This window comes from Hylaeus anthracinus, unplaced genomic scaffold, assembly GCF_026225885.1.
Source record: "Hylaeus anthracinus isolate JK02 unplaced genomic scaffold, UHH_iyHylAnth1.0_haploid 27255, whole genome shotgun sequence".
NCBI lineage: Eukaryota > Metazoa > Arthropoda > Insecta > Hymenoptera > Colletidae > Hylaeus > Hylaeus anthracinus.
In genome coordinates, this window is record NW_026535067.1 from 36,756 (window position 1) to 58,137 (window position 21,382).

At 38.2% G+C, this 21,382-nt stretch overlaps 1 long non-coding RNA gene across 1 annotated transcript in view; it reads right to left on the reverse strand.

Moving 5' to 3' along the window:
• LOC128893211 (uncharacterized) overlaps nucleotides 1–21,376 on the reverse strand; it is a 36,957-nt gene extending 15,581 nt beyond the window's left edge. The window contains exon 1 of the long non-coding RNA XR_008461273.1: nucleotides 20,504–21,376. This is a non-coding gene — a long non-coding RNA (uncharacterized LOC128893211). The remainder of the gene's footprint in view (nucleotides 1–20,503) is intronic.
• Nucleotides 21,377–21,382: the final 6 nt, after the last annotated feature.

Sequence of the window (21,382 nt, forward strand, 5' to 3'; positions counted from 1 at the left end):
AAAGCACGCCGTGACACTCGAGGTGAAACGAAAAAAAAAAAAAGAAAAAAAAAAGGAAGAAGAAACGGGAGGGAACAAGAAGAAGAAAAATAATGAAGCGTGTCGAGTACGCAAGGAAGCAGAAGAGAAACGCGCGCTAGAGGAAGAGCGGAGGGGGGGTGACTCCTGGTGGTATTTATATAGAGGCTGGAGTGTCGCCAAAATGCTAGAACCGACCCTATCTATCGTCAAAAACACGGGCACACCTCTTCCCTCCCCCCTCCCTCGCCCCCAACTCTCTTTTCCACGTCTCTAGATCCTTCTCGCGTCTCTTATCCGTCGTTCCGTCGCCTCCTCTGCTCTTCTGCTCGCTTCTTTTAGGTGGTGGGGAAAGGGAGGCGACAGCCAAGACCGCTCGACACCATCCACACCCATAAGATGCCACCAGAGATATCCAGACGGCAGTTTTCGCGGGATTCTCGTCTCGAATGGCGCTCTAGCGGGTTTATTTGTCAACCACTTTGTGCTGGTTGGGAGACATCGGTCGAAATTAAAGGCCTCCGCAACGGCGATGACGAAGGTCATCGTGCATCTCTTAATATCGCCGCTGACATCCGCCCATGAGCGTCGACCATTTCTCAGCGCTACATTGTACGCGCCTCCCGCTGGGACGAAGCCGTAATTGATTAGAGCGAACGGCTAACTGCGTTCGCGCGTTTAACATCTCGCCACGTGGGCAGAGATTTGTGCGATGATTTTTGCGTCGCGCTCGTAACTCGGGCGACGAAGTGTGTTGTCTCTTATGGCGCGTTTATTAATAATTCGAGTAGTTTTAGTTTTGCTATTCGTGTATTTGGTGGACGATTTAATTAATTATATATGTGGAATATTTAAGTAACTGTAGGAACGACGTGTCGAGATGATTACGTTATTTAGAGTAGATGGTTCAGAAAGTGGCTGATAAAATTCATGGTGTTTTAAATTGCATATTCTCTTTTAATTGCAGTTTCTTTTAATTTGAAGAGCTTTGAGATGTCATTTAAAATGTCACGCCCATTAAAAATGAGAAGTCTCGATGGAAACACTATAAACATTGCATATAACAGCAACCAATTGATCAGTTATCCAGTTAATCTAAAATTAGAATTTTAATAATATTACAAAAAAAAAAAAAAAAGAAATTGAAGAGTACACAAATAAAGAAAGAAAGGAATAATTGCCCGGAACAATCTAAGAGTGAACCACGATATCGCTCCCCAAAGTAAATGTTACATTTCCACGTTTGATTAAGAAAAGTTAGAATCCTGAACGCAATCTGTATTAAATTACAGGCTCGACGCTAAATATATCGCAGCCAGGAAACCGCGTTTCTCACATAGTTCAATGTTTCCGTGACGCTTGATTTAGTGCGCCGTGTCCCCACTAAAACACACTGAAACGTACTCTCGTCGCGTATTTCCCTCGCACTAAGGAAGAGTAAACGAGCAGAAATTGTCAAAGTTTTACGACGGTGGCATTAACCAATGAAACGCAAGAGCAACGTTTCTCGGTTCCCGATCGCCGGTCGCGTCGTAAATTCTCGCGCGGGGCGCGTATCAAAAGGGAGTTTCGGGAGCTTCAAAGAAAAGTCTTTAGAGGGGTTATTTTTAGAGGCGCACAGGGTATCGAAGAAGGGGAGGGGAGGGGGGGGGAGGAATATCGGTGAATCCGTTCGAGCGTTCCAGACCGTAAGAATCTACACGATGCACCAGATATACTCGTTGACCACGAGGATTTCGAGGCAATGACGATTCGAAAGACGATTCTTCCAGCCGGTTATCGGGAAAGGTTTTAAAGGCGAACGACCCGTGCTACGATCGCTGTAGTCAATATCCGCTGATTCTATCAGCCTCTTCCAACTTCCTCGATAATCCCACGTTGCATGAAGCCATCCACGTGTGATATATACTCTGCATACGTTTACAATCTCTAGATTCACTTCAAGCTGATATCATCTTTCAGGATTAATTTTTGCAGGAAAACATACGACATGGAAATTTTTTGTCGTATTATGTTTTGGCCACGCTAGTTATGAACGAGGAAGTATGCAATATTTGTCTGTCTGAATGAACGTGCAACGTGTATGTATTTAATATAAATATACACATTTAAGTCGTTATTATCATAATAGTCGTGCGTCATAATCTTCATACACGTCATACGGCATGATCATCGTACACGTCACATGTCATACGTCATCGTCTCGAAACATATCGCCCATCGAAAAGACATTGTGAATTCGATTATTAGTAATAACCAACTTGAACCGTACTAAAACACTACAACAATTTATGTAAATTTTTCCACACAATACACCCTTCTACAATAAACCTGAATTAGCATAAGCGCAATACTTTGATTATTTCTACTCGAGCTAGGAATCCTCGTGATGCAGCGGATATATCGTTAGCCGGGATTCCGTGGCAACGTCGATTGGGAAGATGGTTCTGCTAGCCGTTTATCGACGAAAGGCTTTAAAGGCGAAAGATCCGAAACGACGATCGGCCCCGTAGTCAACATCCGCCGATTTTATCGGCCCCTTCGCGTTTCCTTGATAATCCGCAACGTTGCCCGAGGCGATTCGTTCGCTCTCTGAGTTTTAGACGTCTGCTTTCGGCCGTCACGGGGGCTCGGATACGAAAACGCTTCCAAGAGCTCGCGAGATCGATTGAAAAGAGATACGTTTCGCTTTCCAATTCCTCCCCTTCCCCCTCCCCCACCGCGCGCAGAAACAACACGGGGCTATTCGATGCAACGCTGAATTCGAAGCTCCATCCTTCGGGAAAGAGAAATTTCGTAGCACGACGAGTAACATTGTTCACCGGGAAACTGTTGCTTTAATATTTTGATATAGCAGCGGTGAGTTTGTTGATTTATTTCAATAGGTGTCAAGTATCGCTCTCAAATGCATGGGAAGTAACGAACGAATTATTAATTTTATTGTTATCACTTTGGAAATCAGACGGCTTTTAATGAATTCTACTCGAATAATTGCTCTTAATGATAATCTTATTACTCCTGCTCGTTTTGTGAAAGTAAAATATTATTCATATTACAGTATTTCTATCGTCTTGGTAAATGTTAATATCCTATATATATGTTGAATTAATTACTTCGATACTGAACTTTTTTTCGTCCATGTTACGTTTGATATAAACATTGATCCGAAACTTGTACAAATTTCCAATCTTTAAATACTGTTATACCTACATATTTTCATATCTATTTATAAATCAGTTCAACATTGTAGCTCTAGAACTTTCTGTAAGTAATACTATCGAACAATAAGGTTATATAATTAGTTTGTTATAATAAATTTAAACATAAATTAAAATTTTCTTGCGTTTGGTACTTAACATATTTATATCGTTACATTGCACTTCTGTTTCTACGTTTTCATCCCTAAGTGACCTTCTTTACTTTTCTGCATGAAAATATCCTAATCCTAATCCTCCCACTCCATTGCACGATTCACTTTGGAGCACCCCATAGACCTTCCAACAGAATCTTTGAAAAGCAGCCCAGAATCACAAACATTTCAATTTTACAAATGTCTTTCAGCCATCGAGGTCCAACCACCTACCGCCCTCAGCAGGCTTAACCTAGTTTTCTCTAAAAGACGCAACATTGAACGAAATATCGTATGTGAAGATAACACGAGTAAAGTACAAACCAAAGGAAGATTTCTTTGTCGAGTAAGGTCGGGAATAATTTAAATATTTCCCCTATTGCATTTTGGAGAGAAACGGCTTTTTAGAAACTTCCAACGGGAAGTTCGTTTAATTTCGTACGCTTCCCACGGTCCACGCGCGTATTCGGGATACATTTGCGAAAATTTCCACGGGCACCGTCTCTGGCACGACGCTAAACGCGCACGAAGAAACACGAATGGCTTTGATACGCCGCCCGAACTAGCGAAATGTTCGCTCGTGCGTATTTCGGAGCGAACGTCTCTCGCCGGTCCAGGTGTTTGCAAATGTTCACAAAGTGGGAGCACGGGAGTTTCAAGTTCAATTAAAAACTTGAACGGCTACGGAGCCGTCGTGGAAGCTGGCCTGAATTGAAACGCTTGGAATATTTCCTTAAATTAATATTTCTAAGCGACAAAAAGAAAAGCGTAAATATATTTACCGGGTATCATGGTGTGTCCGGTGGATAGTTCGACAAAAAATAGAACTTTTGTTTGACAAAGCTTCTGAAATAAAGAAGAAAAGCTATATTTTAATGAATATTCAAATACGTGAAACAGAATAATTGTCTGACACCGACAAGTAGGAAGAAAAAGTAGAATAAGTATATGGTCGGACACAACCGAACTGTATAAGGTAATGATCAGACACGAACTGAAATAATATTGCTTTGTACTTTTGCATCTTAATTCACTACTGTAAGTTCAATTTATTTTGTTTCATGTGAGTCAGGCAATTGGAAAGTCATTATACTTACGCTAATTCATCCATCTATTCAACTTCTACATCTTGCATAATTAGATACCTATAATTATGTAGATTCATTAGAGTTAATACTATTTATCATTACTTTTATTTACTATATTTATGCAATTTAATATATAATTTCATATAAATGTTATAATATACATAACAATGTCCCTCATTCACACTGTATTACCTTAAGACGTTACTGACAAAATTTAATTCAAGATTCCTCCAACTTTTGCTTGTTCACAAATTTAACATAAATTCTCTATCTTCTCTTAATTTTTAAAAAAATTTTGAACTTCCAAGGAAAGACTTAAAGTTCCCCCGTGTCAGTTGCAAGCCAGAAAAATAATAAATACCGTCTCAAGTTCCCTTTTCCATTCAACATTGGCCCGCTTCTGTAAACATTGCTAATATCCACCCCCATTCAAGGCACGCTCCCCCTCTCTGCCCCCCATTATACCGTGCAAAACTGTACTCGAGCGGTTTTCCGCCTCGGCTGTTCGCACGGGCTACGAAGATTCTTCATTAGCGTGGCGAATTTCTATGATATTATTTCAGCCGAGCGAACGGGTATCCCGGGCAAGAATTCTCGGTTTAAGTAGCTCCGAGCTAGTACAGCGTAAGGACGTCGTGAAAACTTCCGAGTAGCTTGTGCTATAGCAAGCAATTAAGAGGATCATTAAAGCGAAGATATCGTGCACGCTTTAAAGCGATCGTCAACTGGGCGATGCGATAACCGTAAAAGAATACGACGAGTGGCGAGGGGGAGGGAGCGAAGCGGGACGGGGTGGGTATTAGCAGGAAGAAACCTCGTCATTTTGCACGCACGATCAACCGCCGACGATTGAGAGAAGAGTAAAGGAACGCCCGTTATATTATTGTTCCCGTAGACGCGAACTCTTAAGCGACGGACTCGTCTCGCGCCGCCTCAATTTCCGCGCGGAATTGCTGCCTCGAGACTAACATGCTCCCGACTTCTTTAACTATTCCCGGACCTAATGTTTGTGTTCAATTTACTCGGCGCGGGCCGCGAGAAGGTGCCGTATTTATGGACGCTATGGCGGAATTAAAATTGACAATAATATTCTACGGAACGAGAGACAGTGATACCTGTGAGAATTTGTCATTTGCACGAGTACTTGCATCAATTCTCAGTTGAATTCTCAGATTGAAATAGAAATAGGAAAGTTAAATAACGGAGCTCGAGAGAAAATAAATCCATGCGAGAAAACGAATCGTACGATTAATTTAGGCAGCGTATTTCTCGCGCCTTGAATTTAATCATCAATTGCACGATGGAATTGAATTCTATTGCAAAATTTTGCAAACATAGCTAAAATAAGTTCTATAAAGGTATGCACTCCATTTATGATGCCGATGGTTTACTGTGATTGTAGAATAAGCGAATGAGTAGACACATTTGAGTGGCATAACCCAATCATCAGGTACGTGGAAGTAGAATAAGACAAGGATCAGACAGTAGTAAATGGAATAAGGCAGTGAAAACACACATGATAACGGTCTGTGTATGCAAGTATAATATAATAATGAGATCATTAGACACAATTGAAAAAGAAGAGGTAATTGTCAAATATTAAAATGTAGGATAGGATAGTCATCAGAGAAAGGCAAGTGGGGTAAGCTAACGGTCAGACACAATCAAGTATGTCGAACTCATTCAAATAATATATTCAAATAGCGATTAAAATCATTCAAGAAGACTAAAGTAATGGTGTATACAATCAAAGTAGAATAAGGTCGTGGTCAGACACGATGAAGTACAGTGAAGCAGGCGTTACGTCCAAGTAAGTGGAATAAGACAGTAGACTTATCCAAGTAATGGATTAAAATTATGAATAAAATCATTTGAGAAGACTAAAGTAATGGCGAAAGTAATCCAAGTAGAATAAGCTCATGGTCAGACATGATGAAGTACAGTAAAGCAGGCGTTACGTCCAAGTAAGTGGAATAACACAGTAAACAGACCCATTCAAATAATATATTACAATAGCGATTAAGAGCATTTAAGAGGACTAAGGTAATGGTCAGAGTAACTCAGAGTAGAATAAACACTTGTCAGCACATGCAAGTAGAAAAAGGTAATGGCCAGGACACAATACTATCATATTAAATATACTCTTGCAATAATAGCAAAGCAACCTCATTGATCAGCCAATACGTCATTATTCTGTAACTAAAATCCTCTATCTCCAGACAAAAATCGAAATAAAGTCTCTACGATCAAATAAAAATGGCACTCCTCACTTGACTAACCAATATTAAGCAAACGATATGGACCTTTTTCAACGATCTTAAATATACATATCTGAGCTAAAAAATTCTGCTAGTTTGTCTCGTTCGCAGGATATTCGTTGTCGATTCTAGCTTCGTAGTTTTTCCACGGTCGTATCGTACAGCGAGAACTCCCCTTTTGGCCTTAATCCAATGGATTTGGTTGCAAAGCATTGCATTATTTTTTTTTTCAAAACTCGCAATACACGGGATCGTCCGATTTGCATGTGTACCACGAATCGAAACCACGAAAAAGAACATAGCCATGCACGTGACATACGGCTGTCACGTGCGCTGAACGTCATAGTGAGCGCATCGGGGCCAAGCATCGACAGCTGTTCTAATGTCTCGTCTTCTGGATGGATATTTCTGTACCATTTGATGCATACTTGATAATCAGGTTGATCGATATCGGTGTTGCCTCAAACGTTTCAGGCTCCCTCGTTAATTTAAACGATTTTACCCCTAGCCCTCCAATCCGGGGAGGTTTCGGCCTAATATTTTTTATTTGTTATTAACTTTAGACAAATGAATAGAAAAAGATACGACACGTTCTTCGTGGAATGTAGCAGGACTGTAAAATAGTGATACGGTCATATTTTGTCTTTATTTTTAGGAGAGTTTTGCAATTGAATCACGTATAAGAATATTTTTGGTAAACTAAGTAACATAAAAATGAAAATGCTATAGAATAAAAATATATTTACCCTACAAGACCATAATATTATACACATTAATCATAGTGGATTATTTTCTAGCATTATGATTCAGAATCACAAGTTCAATTTTATAACATTGACTTTATGCGTTGACTAATTGTAGTATGACTAATTGCATCGCATTATTATACACGAGACTATTCTGAGTACATCCGTTACGTTAAAGTACCCTGAATATAGAATAGAAGGATCCTTATTACTTCAAGGCTAATAAACATTATATTTTATAATAAATGCTACTATTACGTTTAAACTTTGAAGATGACCAACACCTACAAAACGAAAATCTTCCACCACATATAGAATACATTGTTCGAATAAAAAATAAACGCATGTCAAAGCCACAAAGTGGCCTGCATTATAAATCAGTAGATAAGGGTAGCAAGGCACAGACAACTAGAATAAGGTATTAGGAGATAATGAATGCAATGTACGGGCAAGTGGAATAAAACATTAGGAGACACTGACTGTAATGCACTAGGAAGTAGAGTAAGGTATTCATCACAGACAGAAGTTTAATCCATCTCATTAAGATAGTTTTGTTAATGAAAATGTATTACTGTCTCGAGGTAATTGATACCTTATATTCATTACTATTAATTGACATCGAATCGAATTGTCCATAGAAATTGCAGTACTTTTACATTATCCAGTTTTAGCAAATAATTTGTACAAGTTACTCATATTTGGATCTACACAGATAATATAAAATCGCCAAAAAGGAAAGAACGATACGATGGCGGAGGAGATGCCACAGGTTATCATTTCTGACCAGACAGCGCTATACACACGTTCCTTATCCACTCGATTATTTAGAAGGACTCTTTTCACCAATTCACGAGTCAGTTGAAGACACTCCAACGTTCCACAGGATATTTTCAGGACACTCTAAACATTTAGGTAGGTCTGAAAATTTATTGCGCATTTTGGTCACGTCTGGAGAGATGATTAAGAAGTCATACAATAGAAACGTACATGTGTGTATGGACTAAATATATAAAATTTATAATCAAGAACAATTTTTTCACGCAATTTTAATTTTACAAATAATTTTCAAAAATTTCACTAGCATGGAATGTCTGAACCACGTTCATAAGTGCTACGATTCTAAAATACCACGAATTCCCGTGCCAAAATGTTCTATTCTTCGTGTACCTTCCATCCACGCCGCGAAGATATGAAAAATAAAGAATCGTGCGGCACGTGCCCATAATTTCACCCCTCCTTGTTTTGGAGTCGTAATGGTGTCACTCACAATAGCAAATCGTTCGCGAAAACGTAATATCGACGCTGACATAAAACGTCGCTCGCGAACGAAATATACAATCGCACAAAGACTCGGCTAACTAACAATATACCGACACAAACACGGCCTCGAGGCCTTCGTTAGGCTGCCAACGAGTGTTCCTTGTCACGAATTCGCAGATGCGAAACAATGCGTTACGGCCAGTACGCACGACGACAACTGGGCCGCAAATTACCGCAGAATGTGTCACTGAGAATCGAATAAATCTGGAGCATTCTTCAACCGAATCGTCTCGAACTTTTCGCGCGAAAAATCATTACAACGAAGAACTTGCTCGGGGTCATTTATTATCCAGGCATCTAATTCAACAACGATACCAAACTTTCTTTTGAAGGAAGATACTTTGAAACTTGTACAATAATTAAGTAGTACAATCAGAACCTCGAAATAAATTATTGAGAATTATTGTGCGAGCTGAATATTTTAAAATTAAATTTAAAATTGGTCAAATTAATTTCACCGCGATTTGATTTTTTTATAGATAGCATCATTATTATTTTTCAGTTAATTTTAGTAGCAATGACGATAATTCTAACACCTATGACGATGAAAAAGTTGTATACAATCTAAACATGCAAAATTGATTTACACACGCATAACTTGTTATTTTATTTCTTCGTCAAATAATCGCTGTAGCATTACTACAATTTATAAACGACGATAGAATACAAATATATGAAATTAAGAAGCAGCGAAAAGGAAATATATGTACACATTTCTCTTTAACCAATAATAGAAATTTTTAACAGACCACTCGTTCCCATTCGACGAAACACACATTGGCAATCGACGCAATGCAGCATTGTGCAACGACTGACATCTTGCACGGAAGTTTTAATTTCGACTCCTCCTTTGAACCGTTTACAACCGAACACTAATTCGTACGCGGGACCACGTTTCGTATTTCGTGTTTGCGAAGCCAACTTCAAAGGAAATTTCCGCGCTTTTAAATCCGAAGTTAAAAGGTTTAACAAGCGAAGCAATATTCGATGGAGAGAACAGGGAAACGGAATCTCCTGATTCGCGTTCGCGTGAATGCGATAACTGCTCAAAGAGTGAGAATTATTTTTCCAGAATTCCACAATGGGATAGCGATGGGGTCGATACGAACTGAATACTATCGATACGCGAATATCGATACAAAGTAGCTAGTGTGATAAGGCATATTGGTAATTAAAATAACGAACATAGCTCTTCGTAGAAATGAATGAATTAATATTTTATTTTTCTATTAAAAAAATTTCAAAATTCATGTTTGTTTTCATTTTCATCAATAGAATCCAATATGTTATAAACATTTTGTATGAAAATTTTATTAAGTAATTAAATTGGTCCCATTGCTAGATTCAAGTGACCATGTCAATTTGAATATGAACATCTTCTGGTAAGAATTAAAATAGAAATTAAAATATGCGACTTGACGTACAAAGTTTCCATTCACCCATAACTAAATTTAGAGATAAAACAATCTAATCATACTACATCTCTCATAAAGCACAATGACTATGAAATTTCAAAATTTTAAATAAAAGGGAGATAAATAACATTGTTTTAATTTACTTTATAAAAATAAAAACAATGGTATTCTGCCCAGAGTATTTCTAATTTAAACTGCACTATCGAATCATCCTCGACTGTCAAAAACACCTGAACGCTGGACTGCGGGGGAGGGTGTCTCATCCAGGTAGCTCTTTTATTCCTGGTTCTTCTCGTGTTTATATTCAGGACAGCGGCAGAATTCTCGCCCCGTGGCGAGTTCCGTAACGAGTTCTGTCAATTTTCAAACTCGCTGCCGAATATTGAAACACGAGTCAAAGCGACGCGGAAATATTTATCGCGAACGGAAGCGAGGAACGAAAAAGAAGACCAGAGAAGAGGGAGGGCGGAAGCAAGCTAGCGGAAAAGCCCTGCTAATCTGCGAGCTCTAACCCATGCAGCCGGAAATGAATCGCGAGTAAGACTCCCGATATAATGAAAGGAAAAACATCGAGGAATAAGCTGTATTCTGTTTTTCCAGCCCCTTGCGCCTCTATACCTTTCTATCGGCGAATGCTTCCGGATTTGAAATTACTTCCGTCGGCGCCATTTTTCCTACGAGCCTTGCATTATCAAAGCCCCCAAACACGGTTAAATTAACGTGATAGCTGGTTAAATTGAAGAAACTTTTAGTCCAAAGAGAAGTAGCAAGCATTAATTATGTTAATGGCCATTGAGATATTTATTAAACTATTTGATAACTTTCAATAAATAAATTTTGAAACTGATTTGAAATCCTATTGGGAGTGAGCAAATTTTAATTTCATTTATTAGGGAATAGATATAAAAGACAAAGTATTTAATAATAGAAGACATTGATTATTAATCTAGGTAGATTAATTAAGATTTATATTCCACAGTATTAAAATTTAACCATTATACTTTTGTACAATCTTAGAGAAAAAAAAAACTTCTTAATCTCATTCTTATACATAGAAGACTACATAAAATATTTTAGAGAACAACCACTGTGCTATCTACTATTCTACCTGAATTGATAGTGACTAATTGACAATACACCAACAGGAATAAAACTCGATTTTGATTAGAAAAATACACACCAAACGTAAAATGTGTATCGTGTAATAACTCAGCCAGTAGATAGGAACAGCACTGCACAGACAAGTGGAGTAATCCAACAGTAGATAATGACTGGCATGGGTAGACGAGTAGACTGAGACATCAGTAGATAAAAACGGCAATGCATTGTAGAATCGTGTGGAATAAACAATCAGTAGATAAAGACTGCAATATAAAGGGCAGTATAACCATCCATCAGTGAATAACTGCAGCTTTGGACGGGCAAGTAGAATAAGGCAATCGCCCCAGACAGGAGATTAATCTTCGCTACTGGAAAAATCGTTTTGCGAATAAAAGTGTGTAATAAATTGCAGTTATGTTTGTACTTTGAACAGATCTACACTAACGGGATGTTAAGCCCAAACACGTAATGTTCGTTTTTTGATTAGAATAAAGACACGTCAAAGATGGAGACTGTGCTGTGTAATAACTCATTTCAGTAGATAAGGTCTGCAATGCACGGGGAAATGGAATAAGCTATCAGTAGGTAATGGCTGCCAGGTACAGACAAGTATAATGCGGCATCAGCAGATAAATACTGTATTCAACAGGAAAGTAGAATGAGGCAATCACCACAGACAGAACATCAATTTACTCTGCAGGTACAATTGTTTTGAGAATCAAAATAGAAACCACTCCACTGTGTCCATTTATTTCTTGGAATAGTTATTTCCAATTAATTTGCTAGTATAATTCACAAAACAAGTGTCTTAAAAATGATGACTGAATCGTAGAATGTAAGGTGAGTAAATTATAATAAATTTTTTTCTAATTCACGAGGCTCGACTAATTCAACCTGCTTGGTAATTTAAATTATATACTTGGAAACAAAAGGATCTAAGAGTACATGGACGTTTGCATCGCTTCGAAGAATGCGAACATTTCTGGAAAAATGGGAAATATAAACGTCAATATTAGCATATCAAGAAAACGATAAAACACTTCTGACATGACAGCTCCATTCTCTCGCTCCCTTTCCACTCGATTATTCAAAAAGATCCCTGCCAAGAATTCACGAACTGAATCGCAAGTACAACGTGTTACTCCACGTTTGTCGAAATAAAAAATAGAATGAAGCGTAAACGGTATTACATAAACATAAACTGGAGTTTCCGGTAACAAGGAGACTTTGGTACATCACGCAGAGCTTCGAAGCAAATAATTGCACGACTCGTAGGAACGGAATGAACAAAGGATCTTATTATTCGAAGAGAAGAGAAGAAACGAAACGAAACAAATATCAACTTCAACAACCTTCTTTTCAATGAAAAGAATTTTTAATATCGCTGTGCAAACAGTCGCGATGAAAGGAGATGTTCATACTTGAAAACGGAATATCGTACGCGTGTTTCGAGACGATAATTCGATTACGCCGCGCGATAATCCCAACCGAGATTACCCGAATTTCCTCTTTGAAATCAAGAGTGAGGAATATGCGTATGGTACTCGAAAATCCGCAATTGGGAACGTGAGTGCGCGCACGTGATGGACGTATCGCTTCGTCCTCATCGCGTTGCATCGATAGTAGCGCTCGAACAAACGTCGATACGTTATTAGGGTGGTATTGCTGCTACGCGAGCTTACGCGAATAATAAAATCGTGATACGGAGGAACGCATTCAATGCTTCGAGATCTTGCGACATTCTGACAATGCAGTCTGAGCACTTAAGTCGATGGAGACATTTTTGTAGATGTCTACGTTAAATTTAGATGCTAACAAAGGGAGAAACATTGTTGTTATACTATAATTGGATCCTATGAATATTCTATACACGTATCTATAAATTATTCTTAATGAAGGTTCATATAAATTCATCGACGAAAATTCGCGAGAAATTTGAAATTATAATTTAGGAAGATTTTAATTGTAAATTTTAATTGACATGCTATGTTTTATACAGAGAAATTATATGTATATTTTACACAGAAACTTAATTTGTGATCTGAAATTTGTTGCTTTGCATTTAAATGAAGTATGTATATCATAAAATATGGCGGTCTTCAGTTATGTTTATTTCGAGAAATTTTAAGGTTTTTTGGTAATGTACTTGTACCTACTTGTATTTATTTCGTGTTTAATATCACTGTATAAAGGAAGCTCTTTAAATTGTAATAATTGTGTTATCAGTAAACATAACCAATAAATCAATAAAATAATAAATTAAATTGTACATTGTATTTAATATTACATTTAAATTTTTGTTTAAGGATTCATACCACGTTTGTACATCAGGAATAAATCGACGAATACAATTGCACATTTCCAATCCATCCTACAATTACTAAAAATAAAAAAATTAACTCTGTAGCACCCAAAAAATTGACTCACACAAGGAATAGTTTTACTATCCCCAGAGAAAAAAAAAGTCTTGCTTAAATATTTCGAAGTGGCTTCAGAGGATCAAAGTGTCGATAAAAATTTTCGATCGGCTTTTCAATTCCGCGGATCCTCGCGGTGCATATGGCCACCGCAGGAAGCGGAAATTCCCCGTAAATATTCGGCGACGTTTCGATTCGTTTCGACGCGGTGGCTGCGCACGGTGGCTCGAGTAGCCGCAGCTAATGCCCGTCAATCAGAAACGGCACGTAGTAGCCCGCGATAAATAAAAGTGTTCCCTCCGTACACCACCCCTCCCCCCCCGCACCCCTCCGCACCGCCCGAATCGTGCGTGTATATTTACCGGCGACTATTTTAAAGCGCCACGCGCGTAAATGCGCGCCGACGACGAGGAAGTCGGTGACGCGCCCTCTGAATGAAGAATGCAACAAATACCGAGACCGCGATTGCAACACTGTGTCTAGTAATATTCCGTAATTACTCGATGGTCGGTGATCTCTGCGGGGGCGGCTCGAGAATGCGATGGCTTGCGGTTAAGATGAAACTCTTGTTGATTTTGGGAGTACCAACGGAGTAACACTGCAGGTGAAATACTTCTATTTGTGGACCATTTATATTTATTTCGTTTAAATTTATGATTTACGATATATAGGAATAAAAGAAAGAAATATACTCGATCGGGAGGTTTTCATACTCATAGATTGAGTACAATTTTTATATGTAATTTTTATAATTTAATTTCAGTTTAAACATGGTTTTTACGATTCTATTTCAATTCCTTGAGATCCGTGATAGTTATTTAATTTCTATTATTACTACTTCTACTATTCTACTATTCCATTATTTCTATTCAGTTCTAATTCTTCCGTATTCGTCGTAATTTAATTTCAAATCATATATATGTCCTTTTCAATGTAATTTCGATTCTTATGATATGTACCATTCAATGCCTGTCAATTCGATACAACATTATATTCGAATTCTTTTATATCGATAATAATTAAATTTCAAACCGAACTTCCTTTCAGAATTCAATTTCTATGCGCGTACAATATTGATAATTTATTTTCCCATTATTTTTCCTATTCAATTTCCACCAGCCCACATTAACAAGACAATATCGTCACCAGCTGACCGTTATTTATCCCGAAAACATTCTCCAGAACCGTGGATAGAGGATTCACTCTCGGATTCGTCCAACGGACGTTCATCGCTCAATCGCGTTGGCCAGCGTGCGCTCCTTTCATTTATTTCTCTCCGTGTGGGACTCGAGGGACGACCCGCGACGACCTGTGCACGATCGCGAAAACGAGAATGTGCGAGAGAGCATCGCGAAAAAAGAAAGAAAGGAAAAAAAAAAGAAGAAAGAAAAAAAAACGTACGCCTCGCATACGCGCGTGCCCGTCGCGTCGAATCCCCGTGCTGCACACGAGGCGAACCATTAATTAAGATCTTTCGATCCGAGGGAACGATCTCCGGGCCGTCTGAAATGAGGCGAAACGACGCGAACGGCTGTACAGAAACGCGCGAGTAACGTCTCATTAGGCACAGATTGACCTAATTACGAAAGGAAACGTCTGGCGCACTCGAGAGTCGCCAGAGTCTGCAGTTGGTGCGTTGCCTGCCTTTCTGTGTAAAATTGGAAATCGTTCTCTATTTATAGCGCTTTTCCGATAGGGTCACCGAAGCCGGACAAATATGGAACAATGCACGGGGAGCAACAGGGAGCGTAACGCGCGCTCTTGTGTAACGCGTTATTGTTTTTTTTCCCACGTTATTGTTTCCGTTTCTTTCGGTTACGTTCATCCAGGGAAAATTGGCGACCGGCTTTGTGCGACCGTAATAATTACACAAACTTTCCATAGTCTGTTTAGTCGACGATGTATCATATAATGTTTATTCAATCATTCATTCAATATTTATACATATATTTATTCATTTATTCATTTATTTATTCGACACTGTGGTATATACATTTTATTCATTTAATGATGCTGCAAATAACTTATCGAAACCATAATGTACTTTATGTAAATTATTTATTCATTCATTTATTTAGTTACTCATTGATTTATTCACTTGTTTATTCAACGTTATATTATATGCAGTTTATTTATTCAATAAATGAATACGCACATAATTTATTCATTAAATGATACATACTTTTAAAAATTCCAGTGAAATGTGAATATGATTTTCATTCCAAATATGGCTCATCCTGTTAAATTTTTCTCCAACAAGAAATTACTTCATAGAGCCAACTACATATACACATATACATATACATGCTACATATATCCTTCCTCTAAAGTTACATTATTAATAATATATTACATCTCATACAGTAAGTTAGTAAGTTATCGATTCATAATCATATACAGTAACTGTAGTTATACAAAATAGTACTGCAGTTACTAAAAAGTAAATTCTTCATGCAGTACGTGTTCTTCCTCTGTGTGGAAAGTCGTAAGAGTAGTCTCGTGGGAGTATGAATGAAAAAAGAATTGATGTTAATATTCCAACTTCTTAACCAATATTACCAAGACGCTCATAGCGGGAATACGAAAGTAAGCACACTTGGGAAACAGTAGAATTGCAAATTCCCTTCCCAAGTTTCCTGGACGTCTGGCCAATGTAACACGTGTCATAATCTGCACAGTCTATTTTGCAAGTGACGTTGAAGCGGAACAAGATGTCCAACTTGTCTTTTGTCGAGCCCTGTGACTCTATGAGTTGTTCCTGTATATGCTTACCATCCTAAAATTGAACTCTCTCTAGATCGAATTTACAATGTGTCCATGCGAATAGTGTTGGCTGAGACTTTTCTTTATATTAATATAAAAAAAACCCTTTGCAAAGTTCAGCGAACTTTCTACTTAATACAGTAAATATCATTTTAAATGTAGCATATTGGCGTTTGTGAATTCAGCAAAAATTCTTTGCTAAATTTAGGCAATATTCTGGTTACATTAATAAATGGAAGTAAAACAATCATGAATCTCAAAAATGTTTTCAAAGCACATGGTCCAAATAACAAATAAATAACACCTTGTTTGAGACTCCGCTATTACAATTACTTAATTAAATGAAATTTGAAGCATGGATGCTTTTTCACAGACACTATTAAACCTTCCACACAGTTATTTTCCAAATCTACGGCAACCTTGACTTCGAATCGATCCAAACAAATCACGAGTCACCGAACGCTTCGCGGAACAAAATTTTACTGTCATGTTTATGTTCGTGGGCGCGTAAACAGTAAATCGAAGCCGAACGACCAAGGCCGGCGTTCGAGAAGTCACTTTTACTCGTCGACGATTTCTGCTACGTTCTTGTTGGAAAACAACGTCGAGTTACGCTGTTGGGCGCGTCAAATAACGTTCGATTTAATTAGTTCCCATTTATTCGATCTGTTCAGTGACTACATGTTCGATATCGATTTCCTGGTGTATGAAAACAATTTCATACCTTTATTTTTAGTAGCAAAATCAACGTTTCTCCTATGTAAAAGTCAGAATGAATTTTTGTTAATTTGTAGAATAGAGCTATAGTAACGAGTGTTAGGGTTGGCTGACCTAGGCGGTCACATTCTACTGATTAAAAGGTAACCGATATTTTGGATTGAATATTTCCATGCTTTGGGTTAATAGAATTATAATATTTTCTATCTAGATGCTTGGAATGATGGTTTTTGTTTAATTGTTGAGACACATGGGATGAATGTTCCAACTGGCTGACCTAATTTGTCACATTCTACTTAATGTGATGAATATGATTGATTCTCACATATTTCTTTTTATTCAACAATGTAAAGAATATGAAAATGAAATGTAATACAGATTAATGTACAAAAATAAATAATGTTACACAATCAGAATAATTAATAACACTTCTTTTGCTTTGAACGTGCTTTTTTCCATTGTGTAGTATCGAATATTTTTTCTACAATAATTCTAGTCTACACTAATTGTTTATACTCCATTTTAATATTGTTTACATTCCTCGTAATTGTTCATATGGAATTTAAATTAACAATTTTAATAGTTCCTATACAACGAACCTATAAACGCTCACATGTCGAAACCTTCATTAATAATGATACAACGATGATGTTGTTGACTTGGTATTGTTTCTGAATAATTAGCAAACTTAAAAATTTAACTATGTCGTCAGATATCACAATGAAAACTTTTTAACGTTTTAAAAATTTCTTGAAAATCCCAATTGTTGATTGACTTAAACATTCTACTGAATACTAATTAGTCGCCACTGCCCATTAAACATTCTCTCCTACTTGGCCTAATATAATTAATTTTCTCTCTGCGTAAACAAACGCCACTATAAATTGTTGTTTAACACGAAAGGAACGTGTAATAAATACAACCCTAACTAACCAACTTACGACATCCGTATTCTACTGACTAATAACCGACCACTATTCTACATTAATTATATTCCACGCTTCGGGTGATTTAATTAATGTGTTCCATGTGTAGACGCGTGACATGACGAATTCGTTCTAACCCGCGAGAGGTGTCTGACAAATATAAGCACTGTCCGAAGTAGACCGGCATATTCTACCAAAACAAGAAGTAAGAGTTGCTGCTGAATAATTAGCCGTCTACTTGTCCAGTGCGAAAAAATTCTTAGAATAATATGCATCTTGACTAATTTTCGAAATTTTATTTTCTTTAATTAAATAACTAATACATATTTAATGGATAAAAATCAATTTATAAAGGACAAAATATTTGGAAAGTCACGACAGAGGTATGATAAATATTTTGTTTACATATTACCAGACGGAAATAAAATCGGACTTGAAACTGTTCTCGGACAGGCATGATGCAACGCCCGAGTTAGGTCTGGGTTAAACGTATCAGTTGTCAGTTGCTTTTACGTAGCAACAATTTCTCGACTCCTTGATTTCGACTGTGATTATTTCAGCATGAATCACGCTCCGAAGATAGTAAGAACGAGTAACATTAATTATATAAAATGCCACTTTGCTTTAAAAAGTAGCGTAAGTTTAATTAAAATAAATATTGTGTCAGAGCTATGCTTAGTTAGAAGCTAAACAATTCACGCCCAAGGATATTGAATTTTACGAATTACTCATTTGAAATTCAACTGTCAAATGGAATTGCAAATGCGTCTATTTTGAAACTGGTGGAAGGCCATTTGCAACCGACGAAAACATGCTTTAATTTGGAGATTTCTAAATGTACGAATTTGCATATGTCTGAGAGCGCGAGAATCATATTTTTATTTTCGTTGTACACACGCACACATCTTGACACATTCTTATTCGCCTAATAAGAGCGAAATCACGATCGAAAACGTTGTATTGATCGAAAATATCAAGTTTCCGATGTCTATAATAAGTTTTCATAATCTTACATAGAGTGACTCACTGTAGTATTCACACTCCCTTAGCCGCTGACTTTAAACGGTTGCTTTATTTTTAGGATAAAATGTCATAGGATCCTTAACGATAAATACGTATGCACTATATTAAATGGGCTCTCAATTACCATTAACGATTGTGAATGATAACAATTCAATATCAACTTACTTTATTTAAAATGTCATTAGAGATAAATGTGAAACATAATATTGATTATAAAAATGGTGATTGTTAGACTCTGGATTTAATTCATATTTTATTGCACAATATAATATATTAATACATAAATGGATCACTATTTCATTTGATGAAACTGTATATATTCTACAATAGGATTAAGATACCTTTCTCACCCTTTAAGTACACCATGAATGAATAGAATTCACTGTGTATCAATTATTTTTCGTGTTCACTCTACGAGAGCAAATATTTTTAGAATTATTACGTCTTCGCACTTCGTAGTTCACTGAAGTTCCTGTCTTTACTTGTTTGGAACTGTCACTTCTCACAAAATTTACACAAATTTAAAGCTCAATTATTACACGGCATTTTCAATTATTATACGAAAATTTATCCTAAGAGAATATCAACAATCTCAAGTCACAAACTAAAGAAGTACGAATTCTTCTCTTAATCACGGACACAACACAAGAAAAATTAAAAGAACATCACTTTAAACAAAAAACAATACTACTTTCACAGTCACATCCCCGCACTTCCGCATGCTCCAATTACACGCGAATCAAATATTCCCCTCGACGCTATCACAACTCTTCAAGTCACCTTAACAGTTCTACATTTTCGTATCCACATCATCCCCAATCCCTACTCTTAACACTCAACAAGTCCAGTAGCATGATTCGTGGACTCGAAGAAGGACACAGGTTAGCACCCCGTCAGCTCACATTTAATACTCCGAAAGACCGGACTCATAATTGGCCAAGACAAGCGCTGCTCGGAAACGATCAGGTCAACTTTCCAAGAGCGACCAGTTAACCCAACATCTGTCATCGGAGCAACGTATCGCGCGTCGCCCCTCCGGCAACGATGTCGGACGATATTACGATCGATCACTGTCCAACACGCGATCGACAACAACCTTAATCGATCTCGACGACGGCCAGGACGCGTCGCGGCGCAAAAACCGCGGCCAGAAACCATCGCGCCACTGCGAACGCAAAGGTATTAAAAAAGAAGAAGGGGTCCAGGCCCGTGGAAAAACCAGGCAGTCCATAAATCGCGTAATTAGCGTGAATTCCCGCTGAAATCCGAGAACACCCGCGGGGAAAGGCGCGATTGCGCGTAAATCACGGTGCCGCGTCCCCGCGTTCATTTGGCGCGTAAAAACCCCCGCTATCGCATTACCTTGTCAACGAAATCGTCCTGTGTCCCGCCAACCAGCCGGAACAACAACTTCCTCACATTTTCAGCCCCTGGATGCGTTCGCGTTCCTCGCGGAGGACAACACAATCTCCGTTCACCAAATCGCACTTCACTCGGCGGGGCCAGAAAACAAATTTGGAGAAACTGATCCTCAGGCTCGAGCTGAGTGTTATATTCCGAACGTATCGGTTCTTCGATTAACTAGCTAATTGGTGGGCTCCTTTGGTATTAAGATTCGGAGGTGAGGGACTCCTGGACACTGAATAATCTAGGAGTAATTCTAGGTTTTTCTAGGCGATCTCTTTCGGGACTCTCTAGTATTTGGAGAAACTCCAGGATGGTGGTAAATCTTGCAGTACACTTGACGCTCCAGGAGTTCCAAGGGTGACGGGAGAACTCGATGTTTCTCTAGTTTTCTATCTTCCTGCGCGATCTCCTTAGCGGTTTTCTAGTACTCGGATGCGACGAACTCCGAAACACTGTACTCTTCTTCGCACTAGACACACCGGGAGTTCCAAGGATAACGGAAGAACTCTCCACTTTTCTGTCTTCCTATCTTCCTAGGCAATCTTTTTTGGTATCGTAACATTCGGATTTAATAAACCCCAGCACACCGACTTCTGTACACTGATCGCTCCAGGAGTTCCGAAGAACCCCGGAACAACTTCCCGTCCTTCTATCTTCCTATCTCCTGAAATACCAGTACACAAAACTCCAAATACTCTCAGGAGTTCCCGTGGAACACCGAAAGAACTCACCCCCTTTTCTTCCCCCTTATACCTTCTTATTCCGCTTTTTATTGACACCGCGCGCTAACGTGGCCCGTTATGGCGCCGCTGTCCGCGATCAGCGACGCAACGT